The sequence below is a fragment of the Macaca mulatta genome, chromosome 2, assembly GCF_049350105.2.
Source record: "Macaca mulatta isolate MMU2019108-1 chromosome 2, T2T-MMU8v2.0, whole genome shotgun sequence".
Classification (NCBI taxonomy): Eukaryota; Metazoa; Chordata; class Mammalia; order Primates; family Cercopithecidae; genus Macaca; species Macaca mulatta.
Window position 1 is genome coordinate 155,234,318 of NC_133407.1, and position 8,536 is coordinate 155,242,853.

At 47.1% G+C, this 8,536-nt stretch overlaps 1 non-coding gene across 1 annotated transcript; it reads left to right on the forward strand.

Annotated features, from left to right (window-relative positions):
* Positions 1-7,622: 7,622 nt before the first annotated feature.
* On the forward strand, positions 7,623-7,753 carry LOC114676590 (small nucleolar RNA SNORA24). The gene has a single exon (XR_003727641.2). It is a non-coding gene; the product is annotated as a small nucleolar RNA SNORA24 (small nucleolar RNA).
* Positions 7,754-8,536: the final 783 nt, after the last annotated feature.

Below are 8,536 nucleotides of genomic sequence, written 5' to 3' on the forward strand. Positions count from 1 at the left end.
TTTCCTGTGAGAACTCATCCAGCCTCACCAGAGCCAGAACTCACTCACTACCTAGAATGGCACCACAACTCAAACACCCCCAATTAGGCCCCACCTCCCTGGAGACACTGTGGAATCACATTTCTTTCTTTTTTTTTTTCTTTTTTCTTTTTTTTTTTTTGAGACAGTTTTACTCTGTTGCCTAGGCTGGAGTGCAGAGGCGCTATTAGCTCATTGCAGCCTCCACCCCCTGGGTTCAAGCAATTCTCATGCCTCAGCCACCCAAGCAGCTGGAAATACAGGCGTACACCACCATGCCCAATTAATTTTTGTATTTTTAGTAGAGATGGAGTTTCACCAAGTTGGCCAGGCCCATGTCGAACTTCTGGCCTCAAGTGATCTGCCCCACTCAGCCTCCCAAAATACTGGGATTACAGGCATGAGAGCCACCACTCTCATTCTGCCTGGATCACATTTCTTTTTTTTTTTTTTTTTTTTTTTTTTGAGACAGAGTCTTGCTCTGTTGCCCAGGCTGGAGCGCAGTGGCACAATCTCGGCGCACTGCAATCTCCATCTATGAGGTTCAAGTGATTCTCATGCCTCAGCCTCCCAAGTGACTGGGATTACAGGCGCCTGCCACCATGCCCAGCTAATTTTTTATTTTTAGTAAAGACGGGGTTTCGCCATGTTGGACAGACTGGGCTCAAACTCCTGAGTTCAAGTAATCTGCCCTCCTCAGCCTCCCAAAGTGCTGGGATTACAGGTGTGAGCCATCGCACCTGGCCTGGGATCACATTTCAACATAAGATTTTGGGGGCACGAACAAACCATATCCAAAGCACAGCAGGTAGGTTGGAGGGGATTAGGAGTGAGAAGTTCAGTTTTGGAAATGCTGAGACAGAGGAATTCTGTGAAACATCCAAGTGGAGATGGGGAGGAGGCAATTAGACATTCTGGGCTGAGGCAGAGATGGGAGTTTGATTTCTGGGTCCTTCAGGGTAGCCTTGGCTGAAAATAGAAATTTAAGAGTAAATGGAAATGAAAGTGACGGGTGTTAACAGGATCGCCTATGGAGAAAGTGGAGAAGTACATCCTTCTTTCAACAAACAATTTACTGAGAATCTACTATGCGCTAGGCTTTGTTAGGTTCTAAGGACACAAGGAAAACAAGGCCCTTGATGTCAAGACCCTTACTACTCAGTGTGGTACACAATGTGAAAACATGTACACACACACACACACACACACACACACATCCCTGCACAATTTTCATTCAAATTTCTATCTATAGGGAACTGGTAAAAAAGATATGGTACATCTCGACAATGGAATACTATACAACTATAAAAAAGCAACGGGAGAATTCTCTATGTATTAGCATGAAAGGATCTCAAAGAGATATTGTTACATGATAAAACCAGATGCAGAAGAGTATATATCATACGCTTTAAAAGGTAAAGAATAAGAACATCCTTCAGTAACTAATAAAAGTGGTTACCTGGTATATCAATTAAAATCAGAGTAGAAGCACTGTGAGTGATTAGAATGAGGAATTAATGGAAGGGGTTAGACCTTATCGATTTGTGGGAGTTGGTAGAAAGTCTGCACAGGTCGTTGCTTCTGTGGCTAGTGTTAAGCCCAACATCAATCACTACAGGTCAGTTGGACCAGCAATTTATTCAGGAATAAAAGCTGGATGTGGATAAGAATAATGACACACTGGAGCCAAGGAGGATAAAAAGAGGCACCCATGAGGACCAACTGGGAACCATATCTGTCTCTCATCACCTCTAAGTTCAGTACCATGAATGGATGAGCAGCAGCAGAACCCAACACCTTTCATCCAGAGCTACACACATACCTGGGTGAGGATTCAGAGAAGCCAAAGGACAAGATCTGGCGGGGGCTGTAGGAGATGTACTTCTGGGTTGGCACCCTTTGCCAACAAGTCTAGTGACACAATGAATGAGCTGCCCCAGTGCTTGGCATGCTGCATAACCTTCAGAGTATAAAAAATATTGGCCGGGCGCAGTAGCTCACGCCTGTAATCCCAGCACTTTGGGAGGCCAAGGCAGGCAGATCACCAGGTCAGGAGATGGAAACCATCCTGGCTAACATGGTGAAACCCCGTCTCTACTAAAAATACAAAAAATTAGCCGGGCATGGTGGTGGGCGCCTGTAGTCCCAGCTACTTGGGAGGCTAAGGCAGGGGAATCACTTGAACCCAGGAGGCAGAGGTTGCAGCGAGCCAAGATCACACCACTGCACTCCAGCCTGGGCGACAGAGAAAGACTCTGTCTCAAAAAACAAACAAACAAACAAAAACCACAACAAATCGGCCGGGCACAGTGGCTCACGCCTGTAATCTCAGCACTTTGGGAGGCCAAGGCGGGCGGATCATGAGGTCAGGAGATCGAGACCATCCTGGCTAACACAGTGAAACCCCATCTCTACTAAAAATACAAGAAATTAGCCGGGTGTGGTGGCCGGTGCCTGTAGTCCCAGCTACCTGGGAGGCTGATGCAGGAGAATGGCATGAACCTGGAAGGCGGAGCTTGTAGTGAGCTGAGATCATGCCATTGCACTCCAGCCTGGGTGACAGAGCGAGACTCTCTCTCAAAAAAATAAAAAGTAAATTACTGTTGGCTGGGCGCGGTGGCTCACATCTGTAATCTCAGCACTTTGGGACGCCAAGGCAGGCGGATCACTTGTGGTCAGGAGTTCAAGATTAGCCTGGCCAACATGATGAAAGCCCATCTCTACTAAAAACACAAAAATTAGCTGGACATGGTGGTAGGCACCTGTAATCCCAACTACTTGGTAGGCTGAGATAGGAGAATCGCTTGAACCCAGGAGGTGGAGGTTGCAGTGAGTTGAGATTGCACCACTGCACTTCAGCCTGGGTGACAGTGTGAGACTCTGTCTCAAAAAAAAAAAAAAAAAAAAAAAATCACTGCTGTTAGAGAAGAGAATTCTGGTAAATGTAACTTAGTTGACACAGCACAAAACCACTGTACTATACCTGATAATGGGACAGGAAAGGGAGCTGGGTTTTTCTGTGGACATCAGTTTATATGTTTAAGTTTTAACCATGATATTTCATTAACTATCAAATGTTTAGTTTTTTTTAAATCCATAATATGATCAATGAGATGCAGAACAATAAAACAGTGTTACCGAACAGTGACGGAGGTGGAAGCAAGGAGAGGTGACAATCAAATAGTGTTACCGAACAGTGACGGAGGTGGAAGCGAGGAGAGGTGACTTAGACATAGGTGGTCAGAAAGGCCTCTCTGAGGAGGTGACTTTTTTCTGGAGAGATAATCTTGTTATGGTCCCCGGATTGATGTGCAGTGCTATTCACAGGCACAATTACAGTGCACTGCTGCCTCAAACTCCTGGCCTCTAGCCCTCCATCCTCCTGTATCAGCCTCCAAGTAGCTGGGACAACAGGCACGTGTCATTGCACCCCACTGGAGGTGACATTTGAGCAGAGACTTGCTGACATGGAGCCAGCCTTTTGAGAATATCTGAGCAGAAAATGTTGCAAGTGGAAGGAATGGCAAGGGTAGAAGCTTCGTGCAGAAAAAGGTGTCCTGCTCAAGGAACAACAAGGAAGCCAGCGTGGTTGGAGTGGAGTGAGCGAGGGAGAGAGTAGAAAGAGTCGAGGTGGGAGCAGTGTGCAAACCTAGGTCATATAGGATCTCACAGATCATAGCAAGGCCTTGAAAATTTATAGCACGTGTGATGAGAAACCCTGTGGAACATTTTAAGCCAGGCCGGGGGGCGGGGAGTGTGTGTGTGTGTGTGTGTGTGTGTGTGTGTGTGTGTGTGTATGTGTGAGATGTGTCTTCCTTCACAGGTTGTTTGCACAGCAGAGCCTTTTCTGGCCACCGCCCTTTTCTCCTCTTTTCCCACAGTGAACCCATGGCTCTCTGGCTGTTTATTTATCATCTAAACTGGGGAGGTCTTCCAGGGCCAGGACCTGCTCTGGTCTACTTTGATGTCCCCAGCACCCTACTGGGCATTGACAAATGTCAACACATAACTGAGCAATTTAAAGCAGAGAAAAATATTGAATTATTCTGACATAGCTTTGCATGATTTATAAAGTTCTCTGGATTTTGCTGCCTTATTACTTTGTATTTATTTATTTATTTATTTATTTATTTATTTATTTATTTATTTTTGAGACAGAGGCTTGCTCTGTCGCCCAGGTTGGAGTACAGTAGTGTGATCATAGCTCATCGCAGCCTCAACCTCTTGGGCTCAAGTGATCCTCCCGTGTAAGCCTCCTGAGTACCTGGAACCACAGGCACACCACCGTGCCTGGTTAATTTTTTGTGTTTTTTGGTAGAGATAGGGTCTCACTGTGTGACCCAGCCTGGACTCAAACTCCTGTCTTCAAGCGATTCTCTTGCCTTAACTTCTCAAGTAGCTGGGACTACTGGCACATGCCACCACAGTGAGCTAATTTTTAAATATTTGTAGAGATGGGGTCTCACTATGTTGCCCAGGCTGGTCTCTAACCCCTGGGCTTAAGTGATCCTCCCACCTTGGACTCCCAAATTGCTGGGATTACAGGCATGAGCCACTGTGTCTAGCCAGGTTTTGCTGCTTTAAAATGGACAATTTTTTCAAAGGTTTCCTTCTTGGCAGTTTTTATTAATCCAGAAGTCACTGGTTGGCTGTCCCAACATGCCACACCATAGTCTTTTATCCTTGGTAACTTCTCCTGGTCCCCAGCACCCAGTCTGAGCTCCTGTGTCAGTGCAATTCACTTGAGCTCTCTGGGTCCCAGTATCCTCACTTCCCATGGTGGTGCTATGGTCAGGCTCGGTGACTCACTCCCAGCACTTTGGGAGGCCGAGACAGGCAGATCACTTGAAGTCAGAAGTTCGAGACCAGCCTGGCCAACATGGTGAATACAGTCTGTACTAAAAATACAAAAAATAAGGCCAGGCGTGGTGGCTCATGCCTGTAATCCCAGCACTTTGGGAGGCCAAGGTGGGCGGATCACAAGGTTAGAAGTTCGAGAACAGCCAGGCCAACACGGTGAAACCCCGTCTCTACTAAAAATACAAAAGTTAGCCAGGCGTGATGGTGCATGTGTGTAGTCTCAGCCACTCGGGAGGCTGAGCCAGGAGAATCAATTGAACCTGGGAGGCAGAGGTTGCAATGAACCGAGATTGCGCCACTGCACTCCAGCCTGGGCAACAAAGCGAGACTCCATCTAAAAAACAACAACAAAAACCCCAAAAATTAGCCAGGTATGATGGCACAGGCCTGTAATCCCAGCTACTCAGGAGGCTGATGCACGAGAATCACTTGAACCCAGGAGACAGAGGTTGCAATGAGCTGAGATTGCGCCACTACACCCAGCCTGCGTGACAGAGCAAGACTCTGTCTCAAAAATAAAATAAAATAAAAAATAAAATGGACCAGGCATGGTGGCTCACTCCTGTAATTCCAGCACTTTGGGAGGCCAAGGTGGACAGATCACCTGAGGTCAGGAGTTCGAGACAATCCAGAAATCCCGTCTCTATTAAAAATACAAAAGTTAGCCAAGCATGATGATGCACGCCTGTAGTCCCAGCTACTCGGAAGGCTGAGGTAGGAGAATCAATTGAACCCAGGAGGTGGAGGTTGCAGTGAGCTGAGATTGTGCCACTGCACTCCAGCCTGGGCAACAAAGTGAGACTCTGTCTGAAAAAAAAAGACACCAACAGTTAACCAGGTGTGATCACAGGCCTGTAATCCCAGCTACTTGGAAGGCTGAAGCACGAGGATCACTTGAACCCACAAGGCGGAAGTTGCAGTGAGCCCAGATCATGCCACTGCACCCAGCATGGGCAACAGAGCAAAACTCTGTCTTAAAAATAAAATAGGCCGGGCGCGGTGGCTCAAGCCTGTAATCCCAGCACTTTGGGAGGCCAAGACGGGCGGATCACGAGGTCAGGAGATCGAGACCATCCTGGCTAACACAGTGAAACCCCGTCTCTACTAAAAAATACAAAAAACTAGCCGGGCGAGGTGGTGGGCGCCTGTAGTCCCAGCTACTCGGGAGGCTGAGGCAGGAGAATGGCGTAGACCCGGGAGGCGGAGCTTGCAGTGAGCTGAGATCCGGCCACTGCACTCCAGCCTGGGCGACAGAGCGAGACTCCGTCTCCAAAAAAAAAATAAATAAATAAATAAAATAAAATAATAAAATAATAAAATGGGGCAGGTACAGTGGCACATGCCTGTAATCCCAGCACTTTGGGAGGCCAAGGTGGGCAGATCACAGCCTGGCCAACATGGCAAAATCCCAATCTCTACTAAAAATACCAAATACAAATCAGCCAAGTGTGGTGGCACCGGCTTATAGTCCCAGCTACTTGGGAGGCTGAGGCCGACTAATCACTTGAACCCAGGAGGCAGAGGTTGCAGTGAGCTGAGGTCACACCACTGCACTCCAGCCTGGGTGACACAGTGAGACTCCATCTCAAAAAAAAAAAAACTATCTATCTATCTATCTATCTATCTATCTATCTATCTATCTATCTATCTAAAAATAATAAAATGGTGATGATAAACCCTACCTCTGAGTTCTTGTGAGAATCAGATGTGAAAGTGATTCATAAGGCACTCCTTCAGCCAGACACAGTGGTATATACCTGTAGTCCCAACTACTCCAGAGGCTGAGGCAGGAGGATCACTTGAGCCCAGGAGTTTGAGTCCATCCTCGGCAACATAGCAAGTCTCCATCTCTTAAAAAAAGAAACAACTTAAAAACAAATATAGTGATCCTTTACATTACAAGAGAATGACTGACATTACATGTCAGTTGCCAGGTGAGATAAAGCTCATGTGGTAGCCTGAGGCACTTTTCTATTAGGTGCTATAAAGGAAATGAAGGTTTGTGCATTCGTTTATTCAAAAGTAATCAATTTTTAGCTTCCAGAGTATGACCATAGGGACACAGAGATGAACCAGGGCACCAGGAGCTCCCAGTTCTATGTGTGTGGCTGGGGGAACACTCACAGGAAGACAGCCACACATCACACTAGCACATAATCTCCTATCCTTCCTCTTCCTTGTGCCACACTAGCCATAGCTGCTTTCTAGAGCCTTCCTGCACACAGGCTGCATTGCACCCCTCTGCCCACAGTGACTCTTTTGGAAGAGGTCACTTGACCACATCCAGGGCACTCAGGGCCCATAACACTCAGTGGCTCTGTTTTAGGATGGAAGGAGCATGAAGAAAGATTAAGGCATGTCTAGAATTGTTGGGGACTTCTGTCACCTCGAGAGAACCTAACTGAGAGTGAAGCTGTATTTGGCCGTGCCTGCTGCTCTAACAAAATACCTTAGACAGGGTCATTTATAAACAGCAGAAATTTATTCCTCAGAGTCCTGGTGCCTGAGAAGTCCAAGATCAAAGCACAGAAAGATAAAGTGTCTGGTGAGGGCTTGCTCTTTGCTTCCAAAATGGCGCGTTCTGGCTGAGTCTTCCCATGGCAGAGGGAGTGGGAGGGATGATCAGGTTCCCTCAAGCCCTTTTGTAAGGCCACTGATCTCTTTCATGAGGGTAGAGCCCTAATCACCTCCCAAAGGGCACACTTCTTAATACCATCACTTTGATGGTTAAGTTCCAACATAGTCTCCATGTATCTTTGGAACCTGTCAGCTGTGGCAGTCACCCTTCCTAGCCATGGAAGACTATATTCTTGTTTACTGGCAAAGCTGTCACCATTTCATTGGTATCAGATTCTGACTTGCACAAGTAACATTCTTCACCTTTGAAAACCTGGAGGGTGCTGGGTTATTGGGCAAACTTTTCTAAACTATTTTTCAAATGTTTCTAGAGAAAAAAAAGGTTCCAACATAGGAATTCTGAGAGGGGGCACCAACATTCAGACAAGTCAAAATAAGAAGAAAACAGGCCGGGTGTGGTGACTCATGCTTGTAATTCCAGCACTTTGGGAGGCCAAGGCATTCTGATCACCTAAGTTCGGCAGTTCGAGACCAGCCTGACCAACATAGAGAAACCCCGTCTCTACTAAAAATACAAAATTAGCCAGGAATCGGGGCGCATGCCTCTAATCCCACCTACTCAGGAGGCTGAGGCAGGAGAATCGTTTGAACCTGGGAGGCGGAAGTTGCAGTGAGATCATGCCATTGCACTCCAGCCTGGGTGACAAGAGCGAAACTCCGTCTCAAAAAAAGGGGGGGGGTGATGAGACCCTATCTCAAAATAGAGGAAAACGAGGAAATGAAGAGGGACTTGTCTGAGTGATGCAATTTTGGGCACCCGTATTTAGTCATGCCAGAAGCCATCTGCTCCCTTCCCTCTCCCTCTTGGTCCCCAGCGTGAGACTCAGGTATTTCTTTATAGTGATGCAAATGGACTGACACAGATGGGAAGATCAAATGGCCTGAGGAAGGACAGGTGGTAACACCAGGACCAATGGGCCACTATAGTGGGCTTGAGCCCCAGAGCTGCCCCCTGCCACACTGAGCTTATGAGGCTGCTGGGAAATGGGACTGCTTGCCCTGCTGTGGCTGTGGGTTCCTT